The sequence below is a fragment of the Xyrauchen texanus genome, chromosome 33 (genome assembly GCF_025860055.1).
Source record: "Xyrauchen texanus isolate HMW12.3.18 chromosome 33, RBS_HiC_50CHRs, whole genome shotgun sequence".
Lineage (NCBI taxonomy): Eukaryota > Metazoa > Chordata > Actinopteri > Cypriniformes > Catostomidae > Xyrauchen > Xyrauchen texanus.
Window position 1 is genome coordinate 37696557 of NC_068308.1, and position 23753 is coordinate 37720309.

The 23753-nt window shown below is 39.5% G+C and overlaps 1 protein-coding gene across 1 annotated transcript in view; it reads left to right on the plus strand.

Moving 5' to 3' along the window:
- Nucleotides 1-23753, plus strand: part of LOC127626889 (disintegrin and metalloproteinase domain-containing protein 12-like) — a 143932-nt gene that overhangs the window by 37954 nt on the left and 82225 nt on the right. The gene's annotated exons all lie outside the window — the stretch shown is intronic.

The following is a 23753-nucleotide window of genomic DNA, read 5'->3' on the forward strand; positions in this document are numbered from 1 at the left end:
TTCAATCTTGAGGGTCTAAAGGGGTCTTCCCTATTTTGTGGTTGTTGTCAAAATATTGTTATTATGTTGGTGTAACTAATATAATAACAATATTAATAATATTTTAAAACAATTGTTTTGCTGCTTGTTATTCAAGAACTATTAACCCTTTCATACGTACAGTCACACATATGTGACGGTTAAGAACTGGGCCCTGCAGAGTAGCGTCACGTATATGTGTTTCTGCAACAGCCAGTTACATTACAAGCTGCCAGACTCTAATCGGCTTTCGCGCTGACACAGGCTGCGGTGATCAAGATTCTGTTATTTATATTCACATAAACAGTTACTCTTACAGTCTTTTAAACCACAGAATATGTTAATTTCATATACATACATCCAACTTGTCACCAAAGTACCACGATAAAAAGTTTACAGCTCTTATACGCACAGTTAATACATCAAACTCGATCTTCCTCCGATGTGTGCTGCCATTTTTTGCATTAATAGCATTAATAGTTGTCATTCATCAAACAAACAGCTACTCAAAGTCTTGTCTATTTATTTTATGTAATAAACAGCCAAATTGTCAACAAAGTACCACAATAACAGTTATCAGTTCTAAACGCCATCTTCCCATGCACGCAGCCACATCGGCTGATTAGGTGCAGCTGCGGTATTCATTAACACAAACAGCTACCCAAACAGTCTTTTCAGGCATATAATACGTTTGTTTTCTGAAAAATACCACAAAAACACAGCAATAACAGTTTAAACATATATACTCACAGTGAAAACATGCTGATTGAGTGTGATTATCTGATGCACGCAGTCACGTCTGTTTACATTTGTGCTTTTCTCACACACACACACACACACACACACACACACACACACACACACACACACACACACACACACACACACCTATCATTATGAGGACTTTCCATAGCCAAAATTATTTTTATACTGTACAAACTATAGATTCTGTCCCCTAAACCTATCACGACCCCTAAACCGAACCTTCACAGAAAACTTTCTGCATTTTTACATTTTCAATAAAACATTGTTTAATATGATTTTTAAGCTATTTAAATTATGGGGACACTAGAAATGTCCACATAAAACACATTTATAGCATAATACCCTTGTAATTACCAGTTTGTAACCTAAAGAATTATCCTCGTAACCATATAAACATGCCCACACACACATTTTTGTGTATAAATATGTATTTTTGAGTAGATATGGACAAAACAATTGAGTGTCATGTCATTGACCCATTTATCACACTCAAAGTTACCTCTAAAAACGATTTGGTACATGCAATATGTATTACTGATATCCAATATGATACAGAATATGATACAAATATTAAACAAATTACATTTACAGCATGTATTCTGTAATCTGTAGTGGATTACATTTTAGAAGTAACCCTCCCAACCCTGCGTGTAAACAATAAAAATGTAGCACATCTTTGTCAACCTTGTAAGAATCCATGTGCTGTGTTTTTCAAGGAGGAGATGTCACTTTAAGTCTATTTTCTTTTAAATGTTAAGCAAAAGAGCAGCAGGGAGCAGTCGACCGGAGTCTGTGTATGGAAGCTTGTGTCAAACGAACTCATTCTGAGCTGTTTTTGAATGCATCTTAACATTTAGTCTGACAGATTCATGCCAGGGGCGACAAATCAGCACAATAGAGTCTAATTACTGAATCTATCACTAAGGAGACCACAAACATGGACTCTGTGTGCTTCATTTGTAGTGTAGTGTCTCTTTTGCTCTACTGTCAGACAGATAGTGGAAGTGCAGTATTGCAACATAGATGTTCGATAATTATACCGAGGTCACAGCATGAGATATGACATCTGGCTCTCCTGGTAATACGTGGTAAAACGGAGTGTGTATGAATATGAACCAGGGCGTGAAGACATCTGCAATATTCCAATCTGAGTGCTGCACCATATTTATTAGTGGTGCACTGATCACCGGGCCTGGGTAGCTCGGTGGTAAAAGACGCTGGCTACCACCCTGGGGTACGCTAGTTCGCTAGTTCGAATCCCAGGGCATGCTGAGTGTTCCCAGCCAGGTCTCCTAAGCAACCAAATTGGCCCGGTTGCTAGGGAGGGTAGAGTCACATGGGGTAACCTCCTCGTGGTCGCTATAATGTTGTCCTCATGCTCAGTTGAGCGTGGATGCTGCGGTGGATGGTGTGAAGCCTCCACATGCGCCATGTCTCCATGTGATAAGATGGCGAGTCACTACACGGCCATGAGGACTTAAAAGCACATTGGGAATTGGGCATTCCAAATTGGGAGAAAAAAAAAATGTGCCCTTTGCCACACTTTTGCAAGTTATATTGTGCCCCACATAGTAAAACTACGGTAACACTTTACAAAAAGGTTCCATTTGTTACATTATTTTAACAACAGTTCTGTAGTTAACATGAACTTTTTAACTTAATGTTAGTTGCAACATATATACGTTTTTAAAATCAAAAGTTGTGTTAGTTAATACACATTAATGCACTATGAACTAACTATGAACTAACAATGAAACAATGAAACACTTTTATTGAGTGTTACCAAAATTATTGTTATAGTTCTGTTGCCAATATCAAAAGGTCATTGTGACGTACTGGCAACCAAAACCATGAGAGCTTTAAACACAGCAGAGGTACTTTCAAAAATAAGAAAAATATATCCATTACAAGCTCTACAACTGCTCCAGTTAGAAATTATTAATATCGATGATTTGTTTACTGTCTTTGGCATCTTGTTGTAACAAATCACATTACATTTATGCATTTGGGAGACGCTTTTATCCAAAGCGACTTACCAATCTGACACTTATTAAAGGGACAATCCCACCGGAGCAACCTGGAGTTATGTGCCTTTCTCAAGGACACAATGCCACCATGGCTGTGGGGATCGAACCGACCACCTTCTGCTTAACAGTTTAGTGCTTTAGCCCACTACACCACCACCGCTTATTAAGCAAATGTGTGAAGACGCTGTGCCGTTATTGAAGGTTAAACAGGTACATCTGTTATTAGTGGTATTGTGACCAACTTGAATCTGATTTAAATTGGGATCCTCACAGAATAGTGCTGAGATGAGTGTCTGATGAGATATTGAGAGCACCTGCAGAGCCACATGTTTGATTGACACCGAGACCGCTCATGTTGAAGTGATTAAAGCTAAAAGTGCTCATGATCGCTCAAACAGTCTCTATCGCTCCACACAACATCTGATTGTCACAACTATAGGAGTGGTGGTGGCGTACTGGGATAAAACACATAACTGGTAATCAGAAGGTTGCTGGTTCGATCCCCACAGCCAACACCATTGTGTCCTTGAGAAAGGCACTTAACTCCAGGTTCACTGCGTAGCAGCCTGCGTTATTCCCACCTCACGTGCCCGCAGTGTGAAGTGCTTCACCTTTCAGGAAAATTTCATTAAAACGGCCTTGCATTGCCGTCTTCTGGAGGAGCTTCTATGCTATGAAAAATCTGAGGAAAACGGTCATAAAAATAAAGAGTCAAGAAAATTAGCCAATGTGTGCACTTTTATGACATATCTAGGGGTGGGTGATATGACCAGAATGTTACATCACGATATTGGTCTTTTATGAGTCACAATAACAAGTATAGTCATATAGTCATTTATTAAACCAGTTACAATTGATTTATATATTAAATAACCACATTGTAATGCCTAGTTTTTGGATAATCCAGTCAGAGAATTAAATACTTCCTTTTAGATTATTTTCTCTTTATTTTGAACTTGACAATAATCAAAGTAAATACAAAAAACTAAATTTGGTTTTAAATCATTACCATAATGCTACATTTCACATTATGCCACATTTCAGCCAGATCTGTTGTTGACCTTATTAAAAACTTTTCTCAAGAAATTCAAGATCTTCCCAAAGCAATGGAAGGAAGAAAATAATAGGCTACAAACGTTTATATGTTGGCCTATAAAAACGTAAAATAAACACTTCTTGCAGACAAGAGCCAAAATGCATCTTTTGCCTTTATAATATTATTTTGCATGCTTCGTTTTGAAGAGGTAAAAAAGACTGAACCCACACCGGATGTCGCACCGGTTTTAATAGCAAGCTCCTCTTCATTTTCTTGACTTGTTTGTTTGACTTGTGTCGTATCATAAAAAATTCAGTTCCTTTTTTTTAAAGGAATATTTACTGTTAAATACAAGTTCATCTCAATCAACAGCATTTGTGGCATAATATTGATTACCACAAAAATTATTTAAACTCCTGTTCTTTAAAAAAAGCACAAATCGAGGTTACAGTGAGACACTTACAATGGAAGTCAATGGAGGCAATTTTTGGAGGGTTTAAAGTCATAAATGTGACGCTTATAATTTTATAAAAGCGATTATGTTAATTATCCTGTTAAAACTCATGTATTATTTGAGCTGTAAAGTTTTTTAAATCATCTTTTTTACAGTTTTTCTGTTTTTTCGGGTTACAACTTTCCATCATCATGAATGTAACTTTAACAGAAAGGTTAGTACGGGATTTAATCACACTAAAATCATGATAACACTCATATTATGTACATCTTTGGCAATACCTTTGAAACAGTGAGTGGTGGTGGTGTAGTGGGCTAAAAAAAAAAATCACTGAACTGGTAATCAGAAGGTTGCTGGTTCGATGCCCTGCTCAGCGACACCATTGTGTCCCTGAGCAAGGCACTTAACTCCAGGTTGTTGCGGGGGGATTGTCCCTGTAATAAGGGCTCTGTAAGTCGCTTTGGATAAAAGAATCTGCCAAATGCATACATGTAAATGTACATTTCTACATTTACAGAATGGCCCCATTGACTTCCATTGGAAGTGCCTCACTGTATCCTCGATTTTTGCATTTTTTTTTTTTATAAAAAAAATGGTAGACAAGTTTAAATTAGTTTAATGCCACATTATGCCACAAATGGTGACAATTAAACTGAAGTTCTACTGGGAAAAAAACTAAAATGACATATTTCAAATGTTTCATTTGGATTACATGTTATTGTAAAATATGTGCACAAAAAGACACTGGACAGGTAGATTTATGTAACGGTGGTTAGTTTAGCTTGAAATGAATGACTTATAAACGGCTTGACTTATAATTATTACATTAGCCATCATTGATGGCCCATCAAGAAGTCTTTCTCCATAACTTGCTGTAATATCTTTAGATAAACCACATAAAAAATTATTAAATTACAGTAACCTACTGTAGGTTATATTACTGTATAATGACAAACATGCCAGGCTTTGTTCTACACATGCGGGTCAGTTTTGGAGTGTTGGCTGTTCAGACCTGATCTGATATGGGCTCAATTTGAAATGTCTTGTAAACAACCTTGCAACAAAAAAATCAGATTTGAGCAGAAAATTAGATTTGGGCGACATTCAACTGCAGTGTAAAATTGATTCTGACATTTTCAATTCTGATCTGAGTCACTGAGACTTCAGTTCAGAAAGTTAATATCATTATCTACACTGGTTGCCATGGTAATGACCATATTTAAACTGCATACGGGTTTTTTGCCATGCGTCTTCAGTATGTACAGTAGGGTAAGAATTCATATGATTTTTACATCAATCTAACTCTACATTCGTCGTTATTGCGCACTTGTTTTTCTCCTGTATGCATACTGTAAAGTTCATTTGTGTCTTTTCCACATCTCAATTGCCTCATGAAATTACAGTAGCGCCATGATGGAGATGGGCAAAGTCAGAATTTCCAGTTTTCCAAACGCTTTTTCCAGACATTTAGCTCGCCTTGCTCAGGCATCACGCTAAGACTGGAGAAAGAAGAAAATATAGAAGAAAATGGCAGGCATCTTTAACGTTGTTGTAGATGCAGTGTTTGCCGTAAAAAAGCTGAGAGAGAGAGAGAGAGAACTCGAGTGTGTGAGTTGGCCTCCAGTGACGTTGTTCAAACATCACCAGAAACAGCGAAAGAGAAGAAATGTAGACATTTTGTCAAACTAAAGGTGCGTTCACACTGCCAGCGACATTGCGCGCGACAGCGACTCAATACCATTCATTTTCAATGCGAGCACAGCGACTTTCGGCGACACGAGCTATCGCGACCGTTGGCGCTAGATGTGGGCGTGTCCAGCGACGCGACAAAGTTGAGAAAAGTTCAACTTTGGAGCGACTAACGGAAGCGACAGCCAATAGGAGAGACGACGGGAGAGCTCACGTGATCCTTCTCTCACTCTCTCTCAGCTCCTGCAGTAACGGAAAGATGGATGAAAGGCCAATTCTTGCTGTTAGAAATTTCCCAGTGCTCTATGATATGTCTCTTCCCACGTACTTCCCACGTAAAAATACTGCGTGGAAAGGTGTATCTGAGATCGCGGGGATTTTATGGACTCAGACAGACCGGCATTTGCATTTTCGCCGCAGATAAACAGCCGCTATGGCAAACAGCACGCCTTGTTTCTCATTCATCTTTGATATAAAGCATTTTATGTACTTATTCCATTTATATTTAGTCTTTTCCCTCCAAAATGTTTGTTTTTAGTGGCAAGAAAAGAGATTCGCTGTCAACAGCAATGGAATGACATCCGTGAATGTCATTTATAAACGTTATTAGGCAACCAGTAGTGGGAACGCCCACTAGCGACTTCACCGCCAGCCACTGGCGACCTGCAGCGACAAAGTCGCCGGCAGTGTGTACGCACCTTAAAGTATAGAGATTGAAAGCTCAGATTTGTTTTGTTTATACTCTCCCATTTACTATAGCAAAAAGGTTAGTTTCTCGCATAGTTCAAAATTAAATGGGGGGGTGCTCGGTCAATTTGCAGGGCCAGAATGGTTTTAGCTCTTTGATATACAGCGATAAAGTGCGCTTAACAGTTTGTTTCTGACTGGGTTTACTGTTAGATTACTAAAACTTACTGTTAAACATAGACAGGGTCAAAGAAATGGATATCAACTGAGGTAGGTAAACATCTTTGTGTTTATTGTTCTATAACGCTCGAGACTTGTGTTGAGTTACAAACGCAATAGTAGATGTTATTTAAGGAGAAAAGCATGTTACTATTGCATGCATTTATTATATGAAGTGTATTTAAGTTCAACTAGATATGAACATGAAGGGTTTCTGATTTTTTTGACCGTTCCCATGGTAACGTGAAAACCACTTGATATGAAATGCACAATCTGGGAACAAAGCCGTAATGTGAAAAGAGAGAGAGAGAGAGAGAGAGAGAGAGAGAGAGATAGAGAGAGGGAATAAATATGGAAAACAAAGGAAACATTTTAATTCATTATTTTGCAATCCTACTGTAGCTATGCACAGTTCTATGATGGATGCATTTTGATATTATTATTATTATTTTTGTAGCATTTTCCCCCTGCTTCATTCATCAGGTTGGGTTGCAACCCTCCATGAACCACTGATATATGTAAATAAGTGTTTTATGACCAGTGATAGCAATGGAATTACTGAACAAATGTAGCATTACAGACAAATGTGATATTATAGTAAGGTCATACTTTATAACCACAACACTGTTTGGAAGGGTTGTGATTCATAAATACAGAGCTTTGTTATGGGAGGCTAACTAGCCTGAGAAAGAGAGAGAGAGAGAGAGACGGGTGGAGAGAGAGACAGGTTATTATAAAAGACATGAGTCTATGTGCCAGACAAGAGACCAAGGGCTTCATAACACATTCTCACATTATCATGAACAGAGAGAGAGAGAGAGAGAGGGAGAGATAATGCTGAACTGGATGATGAATATTGACTGTTGGAAGTGTTTTAGATGGAACACCGAGGCTGATCCAGAGGAATATGTAGAGGGGAAGATAAGATTCAGCTCTCGGACACGTACACATGAAACTTAATCAAATAGAATAAACAAACTGCCCCAAATCAAATGTGTGTGTGTGAGAGTTACCGTTACAGTGTCAGGACAGTTGTGCAAGTTATTGATTTTTCTGACTTTTTGGGCATTTTTTACATTTTGATTTTGCTCCCAGATGGTTTGCTCCATTTTTTTTTTATCATCTCATTTTCCTTTTCCCTTCTTTATTCTTTTCCACTCATTTTTATTTTTCATTTCCATTCCTTTTCTGTTTCGTTTTCCTCTCATTTTCCTTTTAATTTTCCTGTCATCTCCTCTCATTTTACATTATCCCTTTCCTTTTCTGTTTTCCAGTTTCATTTCCCATATCCTTTTCCTGTTTACTTTCCTTTTCTATTTCCTTTTCCTATCCTCTTTTTCCCATTTCCTTTCCTTTTCCCTCTCCTCATCTTTTCCTGTTTCCTTTCCTTTTCTATTTCCTTTTCCTATCCTCTTTTTCCCATTTCCTTTCCTTTTCCCTCTCCTCATCTTTTCCTGTTTCCTTTCCTTTTCTATTTCCTTTTCCTATCCTCTTTTTCCCATTTCCTTTCCTTTTCCCTCTCCTCATCTTTTCCTGTTTCCTTTCCTTTTCTATTTCCTTTTCCTATCCTCTTTTTTTCCCATTTCCTTTCCTTTTCCCTCTCCTCATCTTTTCCTGTTTCCTTTCCTTTTCTATTTCCTTTTCCTATCCTCTTTTTTTCCCATTTCCTTTCCTTTTCCCTCTCCTCATCTTTTCCTGTTTCCTTTCCTTTTCTATTTCCTTTTCCTATCCTCTTTTTTCCCATTTCCTCTCCTCTCCTTTTCCTGTTTCCTTTCCTTTTCTATTTCCTTTTCCTATCCTTTTTCCCATTTCCTTTCCTTTTTCCTCTCCTCATCTTTTCCTTTTTGTTTTCCTTTTCCTTTTAATTTTCCTGTCTTCTCCTCTCCTTTTACTTTTTCCCTTTCCTTTTCTGTTTTCCAGTTTCATTTCCCATATCTTTTTCCTCTCCTCTCCTTTTCCTGTTTCCTTTCCTTATCTATTTCCTCTTCCTATCCTCTTTTTCCCTTTTCCTTTCCTTTTTCCTCTCCTCATCTTTTCCTTTCTGTTTTCCTTTTCCTTTTAATTTTCCTGTTCTGTCCTTTCCTCTCCTTTTTTTCCCTTTCCTTTTCTGTTTTCCTTTGCTTTTTCCTCTCCACTCTTTTTCTTTTGTTGTCATCTTTCTTTTCTTCTCCTCTTTTTTCCTTTTCCTTTCCATTTTCCTTTTCACTTCTTTTTCCTTCTAATTTTCCTGTGCTCTCTCCCTTTACTTGTTCCCTTTTCCTGTTTTAATTTTCATTTCATTTATCCTTTTCCTCTCTTCTCCTTTTTATTTTTCCTGTCCTTTTTCATTATCTTTTCCTCTCCTCTCTTTCCTTTTCCTTATTTCTTTTCCTTTTCATATTCTTTTTCCTCTCATTTTTCTTTTCCTTTCTGTTTTCTTTTTTCTGTTTTCCTGTTTTCCAGTTTAATTTTCCATATCCTTTTCCTGTCCTTTTCCATTTCCTCTTCCTATCCTCTTTTTCCCTTTTCATTTCCTTTTTTCTCTCTTCTCCTCATGTTTTGCTTTCCGTTTTCTTTCTGTTTTCCTTTTCTTTTCAATTTTCCTGTCCTGTCCTTTCCTCTCCTTTTACTTTTTCCCTTTCCTTTTGTGTTTTTCATTTTAATTTCCCTCATCATTTTCCTCTCCTTTTTCATTTTTCCTCTTCTGTTTTCCTTTGCTTTTTCCTCTCCACTCTTTTTCTTTTGTTTACATCTTCCTTTTCCTTTCCGTTTTCCTTTTCCCATTTTTCCTTATAGTTTTCCTGTGCTCTCTCCTTTTACTTGTTCCCTTTTCCTGTTTTCATTTTCATTTCATTTATTCCTTTTCCTCTCCTCTCTTTCCTTTTCCTTTTCATTTTCCTCTCCTCACCTTATTTTCCTTTTCCTTTCCATTGTCCTTTTTCTGTTTCCCTTTACCTTTCTCCTCTCCTCCTGTTCTCTCCCACTCCCAGATTGTGCATTTGATATCAAGTGGCGACCCATCTCACAAATGTAAACAATTGTCCTTAAAACCAAACACTGAGATATTCATTTTACCGTGAACCACAACAATATGCAAAATTATTAACAACTGATATTGATCGTATTAGTTTCTAAATGGATTGTCGGTGTCACCCAATAATCCACTGCATGCTAAACATTGTGGCGACACAAAACCATGTTTATAATCGCTGCAAGTCAGTCCGTATTTAATCTAGTCTGGGTTGTATTTTCTTTTACCTTGCATCATTTTCTTTGTTCTTTTATTTTGAATTCCTGCTGTTACTATGCACAATAAAATTTCATTCAGGCCAGCGACCCATTTTTGGGTTGCAACCCACCATAAACCACTGATATACTGTATGTAAATAAAGCAAGTATATTTTATAAGACCAGCCATTTTATGTAACGTTTCAGAAAAACGTGATCTTATTTTTATAGTAAGGTGAGACTTTATAACCTCAACACTGTTTGGAAGGGTTGTGATTCATACATACAGAATGTCATTATGAGAGACAAACTAAATCTTCAAGGATCAAGTCTAAAGTCTTTTTAATTCTTCATTTGGAAGATTTTGAGTCAACCTATCCAGAGCTCCAATTATTTCCCAGTTTAGAAAGGTTATTAATATTGCAGACTGGCTCCTTGACATTCAAAATGAATAAGAGGGACCTGGAACAAGCAGAAAGCATCTTTTTAAGGACACAGTTAAGGTGTGTTTGTAGTGTGGAATACTGGACAAAGTCTCTCTCTCTCTCTCTCTCTCTGTTTTTCGAACCTCTTCAATCTCTTTGAGTTTCCCGTCTATAAATGCATCATTTTCTGGTCTTTTGTATGGGTGTCTTGCCACACTCTTCCTCTCCACCTCTCTCATCTTTGATTCTCTTTTATCACCCGTGTCTCTGTTTCTAGCTCCCCTCACTGTTTCTTCTCTCACCAGGTTCACTCTTGTTTCTACCAAAAATATCCCATCCTCTTCCACTGATTCCCAACTTAAAGTTCTTTTATCTCAGCATGCGTTCAGTCACCACATCAGAGGTCTCCCTTTACCTTTACTTTACTCTCCTCTCCTTTCTTTTCCTCTCCTCTACTTTCCTCTCCTTTCCTTTCCCATTCCTTTCCTTTTCCTCACCTCTCATATCATTTTTTCCTTTCCTTTCCTTTTCCTCTCCTCTCCTTTCCTTTCCATGTCCCTTTACTTTTCTTCTCCTTTCCTTTCCATTTCTTTTCCTCTCCTCTCCTTTCCTTTCCATGTCCCTTTCCTTTTCCTTCCATGCCTTTTTCCTCTCCTTTCCTTTCCTTCTCTCCTCTCCTCTCCTCTCCTTTCCTTTCCTTTCCATGTCCCTTTCCTTTTCCTTTCCTTTTTCCTCTCATCTCCTTTCCCTTTACATTCCTTTCCTTTTCCTCTCCTCTCCTCTCCTTTCCCATTCCTTTCCTTTTCCTTCCTCTCCTTTCCTTTTTCCTTTTCCATGACCTTTTCCTCTCCTCTCCTTTTTTCCTTTTCTTTTCTTTACATTTTCTTTTCCTCTCCTCTCCTCTCTCTCCTTTCCCTTTCCTTTCCTTTCCCTTTCCTCTCCTCTCCTTTCCTTCTCTCCTCTCCTTTCCATTCCTTTTCCTCTCCTCTCTTTTCCTTTCCTTTTCCTCTCCTCTCCTTTCCTTCTCTCCTCTCCTTTTCCTTTCCTTTTTTGTCTCCTCTCATCTCCTTTCCTTTCTTCCTTTCCTTTCCTTCCCATGCCCTTTTCCTCTCCTTTGCTTTCCTTTCCTTTTCCTTTTCCTTTGCTTCCTTTTTCATGTCCTTTTCTTCTCCTCTCCTTTTATCTTTTCTTTTCCTGATCTTTTTCCACTAAGTTTACCTTTCATTTTCCTTTTTTACTCTCCTTTTACTTTTCCCTTTCCTATTTCTTTTGCCATTTTCTATATCATTTTCCTCTCCTTTTCCTTTTTATCTCAATTCCCATTTTCTTTTTCCTTTTCTTTAATTTTATGTTTTTCTTTATTTTATCTCCTTTCCTTCCCATGCCCTTTTCCTCTCCTCTCCTCTCTTTTTCTATCATTTTCTTCTCTACCTTTTTTTTCTTCTATCATTCTCTCCTCTCTATTTCCTTTTCTGTTTTTCCTTATCCATTTCCTCTCTTTTTATTAATTTATTTCTTTGAATTGTATGTATTTTTCCTTTACCACTCCTTTACTTTTTCCTCATCCCATTCTCTCCTTCTCTCTCTTCAGCTTGAAGGGCTGGTAATGGTGAAGCACTTTAGCAGAGGAGTCTTCGTGTCTTTAGGGACGAGCTGTTATACGCATCTTACAGTCTGTGCAATAGAGCAGGTTTCCCAACAGGAACATTTGAGAAGGAATTACAGGGTGTCATTGAGATTCTGAAGGTTGAGAATAACAGTATGGTTCCTTCAACAATTAAACTGCTGTAATTTACTCACCCTCATGTCATTCCATACCCAAATGAATGTATGTCTTCTGTGGAATACAAAAGAAGAAATCATGAATGTTGAGGTTGATATCTCCAACATATTTCCAACAGAAGCACTTCATGACCATTGAGTCTGTCAAGCTCCAAAAACAGCACCTTAAAAGTAGTCCACATGAGTCATGTGCTATATTCCAAGTCTTCTGAAGACTTTTGAACCCACAAAACTGAACTAACCAATTATTGATCATTTAGTATGATTCATACAGAGATTATTGTAGAGACTATTTTTGGAATAGTTCTTCAATAAGTTGTTTTAACCCTCAGAGCCCGACGGCATCGTCCACGACATCACACGGCACCTCCGATAAATATTTATATAATTTGATGAAAGTTTTATCGATTTTCTTACCGTTTTTTCCAGCAGAAAGCTAACGAGCTAGCCATCACGGGGGTGTCTTTGGTGTCTTTGTAGCCTTTACAGAAGGTTTTCTATCCAGCCCGGAACTTGTGCCTCTTTTCGGAGTTTTTCAGCAATAAATCCAAACACTTACATCCAAGATTTATCCACTTGATGTCCATAATTTATCAATTCTCCATCATTTTTGCCGCTAGCTCGATGATAGCTGCCATTTTGGATATCACATGATGCTTTGCGTGAGGTTGTTGACCAATGACAGGCTGATCCGTCTTCCACGTTGGTGTGCGTCATTACGCATGAACCAAGCTCTGATATTGTGTAGAGAGAAACGCACGGCAAAGTAGTTTTGAGGAGAGAGTGAATGAGGCAAAAAACGCCTGGACTTTTTTTGGAAAAATGTAAATAGTTTTGGTTCTGTAGAAGTTACAATGTTTATTCCTGTGCTCCAGGACTCCAAAGACATGAACAAACTGTTTTCCAGAGGAAATTTGCTTAGCTTTTATTTATTTGTGTGTGATTTCAATAAATATTTGAGTGATTCAATTTCCGTTTTATTTTTTCATTTGTCTTTATGGTCCCATAACTTATTTTACATTCAGGTGACATCAATGCAACACAAATATGCTGAAAGTCCAATTTGTCTTGAAAAAAAAGAGGTGTGTCAATTGTCTGTGCACAACAGGGTTGATGTTTTACAAGCTTTTTTAGTAAATAAAACCAGACGGAAAATGAATTGTAAAAATGCCCTTAGGTCTTAAAGGGTTAATTGCTCAGTATATGTATTGAAAGTCTGACATTACTTCAGATATCACAGGCTACTTGTAATGTAATCAAAATAGTGTTGAGACAGATTCATGCAGTTGTGTAGCACTAAGCTATTTCTCTCGTGTGGCCTTTGTGACTGTTAGTTCTTGGTTATATTTGTGTGTTATTCTTAGTGGTGTTTCATAAGTTGTAGGTTTATTCTTAGCTTTTAAAGTGCAACTATCTTTTGGCACATTTAACAAAGCCATTAACATTGTTCTTGCTGCTTTGGAAACCCATTCAAATCCTCTAAAGCATCTCATAGCCATTACTGCTAGAACACCTGTCTATCGAATACTGATATAACCCTCCTGTTGTTTCTAGATAACTCACTATTAAGCTACAGACATGAATAAAACCTGAAATCCTGTAGCTTTTTGAGGGGAGGTGTGCTTGGACAAAACCAGTGAAGAACCCCTTAGACTTGCATTGAAGGAGGGACTTGAGCCTTATCTAGAGAGCAGAATATCATAGAAAGTCTCACATCTAGACTTCTCAGGATCTTTGATGCATTATTTTCACGCTTGTGAAGTAACTTTCCAACTGAAAGTTTTTTAACTTCTTTTTAAAGTAATTTTGACTTTATGTAGGACTAAATGTTCTGATGTGGAGATGTGCTCTTTTGATAACATATGTTATTTTAGAAGCACTAAATTACAAGCACAGATTGGTATTCTTGCATTACTCATGTCAGTTGACTATTATGCAATATTCTTTAACATTTGTCCATATTTTTACATTCCGTAAAGTGATTTAATGCTTTTACCAGAGTTATTAATCCTTTATATGGTGGACATGTGAAGCAGGGGACTCAAAAGATGGATTTTGAATGGATGCCATTTGCATTGTTCAGTTTAATAATTGACCAGGGCAATGGGGAAAGAGAATAGCTCTGTTTCAAAACCTAGTGAGCTGCTTTGCTGTCTACGGCCCATATATGCAACTGCCTTCTAAGGTGGCATCCTAACCATCATGGTACTTCATAAGCGACCGATCTACAATGCTCTAGATAAGCAGCAAGTCAGAATACCACACAAATAGTGCTCCTCATGTGAAGCACAATGGAAACTTGAGTCACAGTTTATTACAATAGAGTTTGGCTTTTGCATGTTGCCGAAGTGTAACATAATGATACAATTCTAAGTATAAAATACGTGGCAGAAACCAATTATTGGGAATTTTTTAACTAGATCCATACTGTTTATATTTATGCAAGTATCTATGCAAAATTGTTAGAAAATGAACCGTGATTTTAGGGATGGGTTATTATTTTTATTTTCTGATTAATATATTGATTCTTAAATCACAAGATTGTTTTTCACTTTGAAATTCAGGAAAAAAAAGGAGACGAGAGGAGAGGAGAGGAGAGGAAAGGAGAGGAAAAGGAGAGGAGAGGAAAAGAAAAGAAAGGAAAGGAGAGGAGGAAAGGAGAGGAAGAGGAGAGGAAAAGAAAGGAGAGGAGAGGAAAAGGAAAAAGGGGGAAAGGAGAGGAAAAGGAAAGGAGAGGAAAAGAAAAGAAAGGAAAGGAGAGGAGGAAAGGAGAGGAAGAGGAGAGGAAAAGAAAGGAGAGGAGAGGAAAGGAGAGAAGAGGAAAAGGAAAAAAAGGGGAAAGGAGAGGAAAAGGAAAGGAGAGGAAAAGAAAAGAAAAGAAAGGAAAGGATAGGAGAGGAAAGAAAAGGAGAGGAAAAGGACAGGAGAGGAAAAGGAGAGGAGAGGAAAATAAAGGAGAGGAAAAGGAGAGGAGAGGAAAAGGAGAGGAGAGGAAAAGAAAAGGAGAGGAAAGGGAGAGGAGAGGAAAAGAAAAGGAGAGGAGAGGAAAAGAAAAGGAGAGGAAAGGGAAAGGAGAGGAAAAGGAAAGGAGAGGAGAGGAAAAGAAAGGAGAGGAAAAGGAGAGGAGAGGAGAGGAAAAGAAAGGAAAGGAGAGGAAAAGAAAAGAAAGGATAGGAGTGTAAAAGAAGACAAGAGGAGAGGAAAGGAAAGGAGAGGAAAAGAAAGGAAAGGAGAGGAAAAGAAAAGAAAGGAAAGGAGAGGAGGAAAGGAGAGGAAAAGGAAAGGAGAGGAAAAGAAAAGAAAGGACAGGAGAGGAAAAGGAAAGGAGAGGAAAGGAGAGGAGAGGAAAAGAAAAGGAGAGGAAAAGGAAAGGAGAGGAAAAGAAAAGAAAGGACAGGAGAGGAAAAGGAAAGGAGAGGAAAGGAGAGGAGAGGAAAAGAAAAGGAGAGGAAAAGGAAAGGAGAGGAAAAGAAAAGAAAGGACAGGAGAGGAAAAGGAAAGGAGAGGAAAGGAGAGGAGAGGAAAAGGAAAGGAGAGGAGAGGAAAGGAAAGGAGAGGAAAAGAAAAGAGAAGAAAAGAAAGGAAAGGAAAAGAAAAGAAAGGATAAGAGCGTAAAAGGAGAGGAGAGGAAAGGAGAGGAAAAGGAGAGGAGATTAAAAGAAAGAGGAAAAGGAGAGGAAAGGAAAGTAAAGGAGAGGAAAAGAAAAGAAAAGAAAGGACAGGAGAGGAGAAAAGAAAGGAGAGGAAAAGAAAAGAAAGGAGAGGAGAGGAGAGGAATTGAAAGGAGGGTAAATGAGACGAGAGAAGAGGGAAAGGAAAGAAAAGGAGAGGAAAAGAAAAGAAAGGAGAGGAGAGGAAATGAAAGGAGGGTAAATGAGACGAGAGAAGAGGGAAAGGAAAGAAAAGGAGAGGAAAAGAAAAGAAAGGAGAGGAGAGGAGAGTAAAAGGAGATGAGAGGAGAGGGAAAGGAAAGTAAAGGAGAGGAAAAGAAAAGAGAGGAGAGGAAAAGAAAGGAGAGGAGAGGAAATGAAAGGAGAGTAAAGGAGACGAGAGGAGAGGGAAAGGAAAGTAAAGGAGAGGAAAAGAAAAGAAAGGAGAGGAGAGGAGAGGAAAAGAAAGCGAAGGAGACCTCTGATGTGCTGACTGAATGCATGCTGAGATAAAAGAAGTCGTGATGAGATATTAATGTAAACACTGTCAGCCATGTCTAAAGTGAACCTAAGCAGCGGGACATGCCACTGTGTAGTACGCTATTAATATTAGGCAAGGCAAGTTTATTTAAATAGCACATTTCATATATTGTGGTAATTAAAGTGCTTTATATGAACATGATAAAGAAAAGAAAATAAACATAAGAGTCCATTTAAGAATCACTTAAGGACAAGAAAAATAAATAAAAAACTAAGAATAAAAAGACATCAAAAGGTGACATTGAGTTCAGGAATTGTAAACAATCAGTAATAAAGTGTTTATTACAGTAAGTAATACATATTTTATCTTGAATTTGCTTAATTGAATTAAAATGATTAGGTTATGAGTTTCATTCTGTGCCATTTGAGTCATCGAGTTTGAGTCAGATATTTGGCGCCATCTCCTGGTGGCCAGATGTAACGTTGTCAGTCACATGTCATGTCTCTGACCAAATCGTCCATATATTTGGCAGAGAGACTTGTGATTGGTGACTGTTGCATCTGGCCACCAGGAGATGGCGCCAAGTACATGACACAAACTCGGTGATGACTTCAATGGCACAGAATGAAACTCATTCTGTGAAATCTTAACTAAACTCATGACTCCATGCTATGCAAACCTTTAGTCATTGTTGTGTTTGCATGTGCAATTAGTTCTTATGTACGATTATTGTGTTTTATTTGTTTGGAAAGGCTTTTGGACACTTGGAGACATTTTTGTACACTAGGATAAATTATATTTGTGATGCTTTAACTTTTGATTGCTTTTTTTGAATCAACACAAAGTTTTACACTGTTACAGGTGACAAAACTGGAGACAAAACATTTACATTTACATTAATGCATTTGGCAGATGCTTTTATCCAAAGCGACTTACAGGGCCCTTATTACAGGGACAATAATAGTCTATATCAATAGTCTATATCAATTAAACATGTGAAAAGTGTTTTTTAAAATGACACCAATCACTTGACCCTTCTTGAGATATAAGCCTTATATTTTTGGGTATGCTATTGAAACAGGAGCTCTTTAAAAACAGCATCAGAGATTAATTAACTTGTTTTTATTTGTTCTATTCCTTGTAATATGTTTCTTTGTTCTTACTTTATATCTGATTGTTTACTTGACCTGAATAATGACTTTAGAAATTAAAACAATGTTTGCTCAAGTTAGTTAGTATTGTAGTGGTATCGGAATTGGTATCACGAATCATCAAATTAATCTGAATCAAATAAAATCAGAATTAAATCAAGCTAAATCTAGATGAAATATTTTCAACTCCAGTAGTCGAGCTCTAACTTGGAGTGTTTGTTTGAGTGTTGTTTCCTGTCTTCATTCTGACATGCAGCTTGACCCCAGACTGAGCATCCTGTCGCTCAGCAGAGTTTCCTAACCTTTGATCCCATGCACAGTGATCCATGTGCTCCATCAGTCTGACAGCCTTTGCTGAACCAGCTTTTGAAAGAGACTGTCTGCCCTGGGCTCATCTGAAGGGGAAACAGGCATTCATCCTGTGCAGACAGCCCTGCTAAAAAATAAATGTAGATAAAACAAGACAAGAAAGCAAACAATATCACTTGCATCCACACCAGTTGACTAGTGCGACGGATAACCCATTTCCCCCTATACCCTAAAGATCTGCAGAGGAAATTGAGTCCCGCTGCTGTTTAGATTTAAGTTTTTTTTTCATTTGTTCACTAATTTCAGGGGGTTTGGCCAAGACGGAGAATCCAATGATGGATTGTGCTTGTTTTGAAGAGTGTTTCCGCATGGCTTGTGGAACATTAAGAATTGAATTGCCTTCTAAAATCCAATTTTTTTTTTTTTAAGGTTGTTTATTATAGTATAGAAAGTACAGAAACCATATATTTGAAGTTTATTGCAAAATTTGTATATGTATACAAATATATAAGTAGTTTAAGATTGTAGTGAGAGCTCGTTTGGCGGGTTTTGTTGGCTACGATTCTCTAATTAATGGAGTTGTTCTCTTCAGGATCATGGGTAGTGTTGTTCTTTACCAGGAATTCCGCTATTAAACATGATTAATAGTTGAAATAGCATTGACTGATCAGTTCAGCAGAAGCATATACCATCAATAAACAACCTTTGAACCCACGGTAACTCTGTCTTTAAAGGTTTATAAGTTATCGTTAAAAATGTTAACCCTATGGAGAAAATTAGATTTTTACTTCTAGAACTGGACTTTTGTGCTCTATTGGGATGGTAGTAATAAGGGTCCGTTAGATGTTGCCAATAATCATATTTCTCCATTGCTGGTCAAAAATAATTTGGTTCCACTATTTATATATTTTTAACAGGTTGACAGTTCCCAACCCTACTTGTAAAAATGTGCGATTTTGAATCCATATGGTGTTGTTCATTGCGTATTGTGTCATAGGAGTAAATCCTCTTAAAAACGAGTTAAGTGTTAGCATCTGTGGGACGGCATCCAGGAGCTGACTCAGAAAAGTCATCTGTAGATTCTCCCGATATATTTGCATTTGCGGATGATTTTTGATTTGATGTCCTGTTACTCAAAGAGAGTGATGACATCATTAACCAGAAACCACACGTGTTTGTCAGAAATGAAAGAAGCTAACCTCTCAATAACCTCTATATGGTCTCATTTTGATCTGAAAAATCCTTCAGTGGTCTCGGAGAGGGTCTGTGATGTTATCACAGATGAAAAGAAATGTGATTCTATGAAACGTACTACAGTATACACCCAGATTTAAAAGGTTTGCATGATCGATGGCAAATGTGTTAATGTGATCAGATTTGTCCAAATGTTCTGCAAAAATGGAAACATGTTCACTTGTCATGTTTAGCTTGGAAATATAACCCCTTAAAAGGAATGTTCCGGGTTCAGTACAAGTTAATCTTAATCGACATCATTTGTGGCATAATGTTGATTATCACAAAAATTTATTTAGATTTTATAAAAGCACTTACAATAAATCTTCTGTTAAAACTCATGTATTATTTGGGCTGTAAAGTTGTTTAAATTGTAATTTTAACAGTCATTTTATGGCTTTAGGGTTTGTTGACATTACATCATCATTGCAACGAAGTTGTACAATTGGATATAACTTTACACAGGACAGGTTAGTAAGCGATTTCATGGCACTAAAATCATCTTTACGCGCATACTGTTAACGGCTTGTGGCAATCATTTTCAAAAAGTTAGTATTGTAATGTTTACGGATTGCCCCCATTCACTTCCATTGTAAGTAGAGCCCTGCACGGGTCAAAAATTCCAGCCCTAGGCCGACCCTGGCCCATAGTGTTCAAGCTCTAGACCGGCCCTGGCCCGTAGTGTTCAAGCCCTAGCCCGGCCCTGGCCCGTAGTGTTCAAGCCCTAGCCCGGCCCTGGCCCGTAGTGTTCAAGCCATAGCCCGACCCTGGCTCATGGTGTTCAAGCCCTAGCCCGGCCCTGGCTCGTAGTGTTCAAGCCCTAGCCTGGCCCTGGCCCGTAGTGTTCAAGCCCTAGCCCGGCCCTGGCCCGTGGTGTTCAAGCCCTAGCCCGGCCATGGCCTGCAGTGTTCAAGCCCTAGCCTGGCCCTGGCCCGTAGTGTTCAAGCCCTAGCCCGGCCCTGGCCCGTAGTGTTCAAGCCCTAGCCCGGGCCTGGCCGGTAGTGTTCAAGCCCTACCCCGGCCCTGGCCCATAGTGTTCAACCCCTAGCCCGGCCCTGGCCCGTAGTGTTCAACCCCTAGCCCGGCCCTGGCCCGTAGTGTTCAACCCCTAGCCCGGCCATGGTCCGTAGTGTTCAACCCCTAGTCCGGCCCTGGCCCATAGTGTTCAAGCCCTACCCCGGCCATGATCCGTAGTGTTCAAGCCCTACCCCGGCCCTGGCCTGTAGTGTTCAAGCCCTAGCCTGGGCCTGGCCCGTAGTGTTCAAGCCCTACCCCGGCCCTGGCCCGTAGTGTTCAACCCCTAGCCCGGCCCTGGCCCGTAGTGTTCAACCCCTAGCCCGGCCATGGTCCGTAGTGTTCAACCCCTAGCCCGGCCCTGGCCCATAGTGTTCAAGCCCTACCCCGGCCATGGTCCGTAGTGTTCAAGCCCTACCCCGGCCCTGGCCTGTAGTGTTCAAGCCCTAGCCCGGCCATGGTCCGTAGTGTTCAACCCCTAGCCCGGCCCTGGCCCATAGTGTTCAAGCCCTACCCCGGCCATGGTCCGTAGTGTTCAAGCCCTACCCCGGCCATGGTCCGTAGTGTTCAAGCCCTAGCCTGGCTCTGGCCCGTAGTGTCAAGCCCTAGCCCGGCCCTGGCCCGTAGTGTCAAGCCCTAGCCCGGCCCTGGTCCGTAGTGTTCAAGCCCTACCCCGGCCATGGTCCGTAGTGTTCAACCCCTAGCCCGGCCCTGGCCCGTAGTGTTCAAGCCCTACCCCGGCCCTGGCCCGTAGTGTTCAAGCCCTACCCCGGCCATGGTCCGTAGTGTTCAAGCCCTACCCCGGCCATGGTCCGTAGTGTTCAAGCCCTAGCCTGGCTCTGGCCCGTAGTGTCAAGCCCTAGCCCGGCCCTGGCCCGTAGTGTCAAGCCCTAGCCCGGCCCTGGTCCGTAGTGTTCAAGCCCTACCCCGGCCATGGTCCGTAGTGTTCAACCCCTAGCCCGGCCCTGGCCCGTAGTGTTCAAGCCCTACCCCGGCCCTGGCCCGTAGTGTTCAAGCCCTACCCCGGCCATGGTCCGTAGTGTTCAAGCCCTAGCCCGGCCCTGGCCCATAGTGTTCAACCCCTAGCCCGGCCCTGGCCCATTGATGTTCAAGCCCTACCCCGGCCCTGGCCTGTAGTGTTCAAGCCCTAGCCCGGCTCTGGCCCGTAGTGTCAAGCCCTAGCCCGGCCCTGGCCTGTAGTGTTCAAGCCCACCGCATCCACCGTTGAAGGCTTCAGAGCTGTTCTCCGCTCCTCCAGCGTCCTCCCTGCTGTGCTGAAAATGTGGTCGCGGCTACTGCTGCTTGCAGGTATGCTCAACACATGACGGCCGAGTCTTGACAACAAAGGAAGGGTCTTCTCGTGTTCACTCCACCAACCCAGCAAATCTTAAAGGAGCCCGAGTCAGACCCGAGCCCTATCTATTAAAAAATACATTGGCCCGAGCCCGACCCGAATCGACTCAGCGCGTCGGGTTCCACAGGCTTGCAGACCTCTAATTGTCTCACCATGACATATATAGTCATTCTATATTTAAAAGAAAAATCTATATAGATCTATATGAAAAATCTGTTTTTATTAGCTAGCTGAATAAAGTGACTCTTATCAGATGGGTATCTTCTCCGGTTGGTTACAGTTCAGCTGGTTTGTGGTTTTCAGATGTTTTCTGTGACCCAATATACTGTTCCTTCCTTCAGCCCATTTCGTTCCAGCTCACATTAAGATGATCTATCCATGAAGAAAGGCTTCGCTAAAGACAACCGTACTTAGAGCCAACTCACTCTGACATTATAGCTGACCCAAACAGAGGTTATGGTGACACACTTTCCTAACGCACACACACTGAGACACTACATGATTTGCAGTGACCCATACACATATGATCTTGTTTATATGGGTCAGGTCACATCAGGTTATGTGATTCTACACATATGGAGACTTGTGCCAAACAGAAAAATGTGGGTGGAGCTTACCTGATGTTAACCATGATGTTCGAGTGTTGTCGATAGTTACCAGAATGTTGCAATGCAGTTGCTAGGGTTTTGCCATGATGTTCTACCAGGTTGTTATTACTCATGTATATAGCTCAACTTTGTACAAAACATTTGCATGGCATTTGCATCCTTTGGCAAACTTTGATGTTGGCTATGAAAAAGCCTCATCTGAAAGTTAGTTGAACAAAAAAGAAAGAATGAAAGAAAGAAAGAAAGAAAGAAAGAGAAAAACAGTTAAAGCCATGTGTGGGTTTGTTTACATTTGAATTTTTTACTTTTTGTGGCATTTTTGAACTAGAGGACCGATACTGGGTTTTGCCGTGAAAGATTCATAACTAAGGTGGCAATACAAGCTGGTAGCCGATTAATCGACCGATAATTTTTAAAATGTACATTCATAATATGAATGAAAACTTTCCACAGCGCTGAATTTTATTATCAGTTTCAGTGGCGATACATTAATACATTTCTCCTACATTGGTACCTTCTTCATAGCCTTTGTCATCTAAAATTTATTAAAAAATGTATTAAAATATTAATTAAAATATTACAGGTCAAATGTGTTTGTTCAACAGTAACATAAAACACTGCCTTACAAAGCCAAATAGCTACTATATGATTCATCACTACTGAGTGTATATATATATATATATATATATATATAATTGTCACATGAAATCTATGAATGGTGTACAAGAAAGTTAAAGAGAAAAAGGGGTAGAAATAAACAACTCAAATATCCATGTGCCCTCTTATGTATATCATATTTATATTTAAGACTTATATATTTTTACCATGCTCTTACATTTCTTTTGTACATAATACGTCATAAAATTAGGAAGCTTGGACATAAGTTTATTTCATCAGAACGGCAAAGTTTGGGAAAACTATAGCCAAAAAACTATAAAACAGAGAACTATAAAACTATAAAACTGCTCCTGCACACATGCATGTACGGTGCTCGTGCTTGGTTTTCACACAACTCACAAAATTCACAAGGTTGCATTAACATGAAATTCCGATTTACTACTGATAATTAACTTATAAATCTCTGTTGCAACAAAACCTCTTCGGAGCGCTTATAACATGACTGGAACCAATGGAGTGGTGGTGGCGTAGCGGGATGAAGCACATAACTGGTAATCAGAAGGTTGCTGGTCCGATCCCCACGGCCACCACCATTGTGTCCTTGAGCAAGGCACTTAACTCCAGGTTGCTCCGGGGGGATTGTCCCTGTAATTAGTGCACTGTAAGTCGCTTGGGATAAAAGCGTCTGCCAAATGTATAAATGTAAATGTAAATTGGACGCCCCTTAACCCCAGAAAACATATTTAAAAAATCAACCATTCTGCGTGAATTCATGTTACTTTTTGGTGAATTAAGAGAAAAGGTAAGCAGTTTCCATCCTTGACTATGTAACATTGTTCTAACAGCTAATTATATCCTCTCTCCACCTTGTCGGCAATGCAGTTCTGCAGTAGAGTAGATAAGTTAATAACAAATGAATGGTCAAACCACATTTGGTTGTCTTTAATGACTAATTATTTGGATAATGACAATAATAATAACGTGTATTGTATACATAGCTTGGCTTTTCTCTGTCTGTGTTTTAAA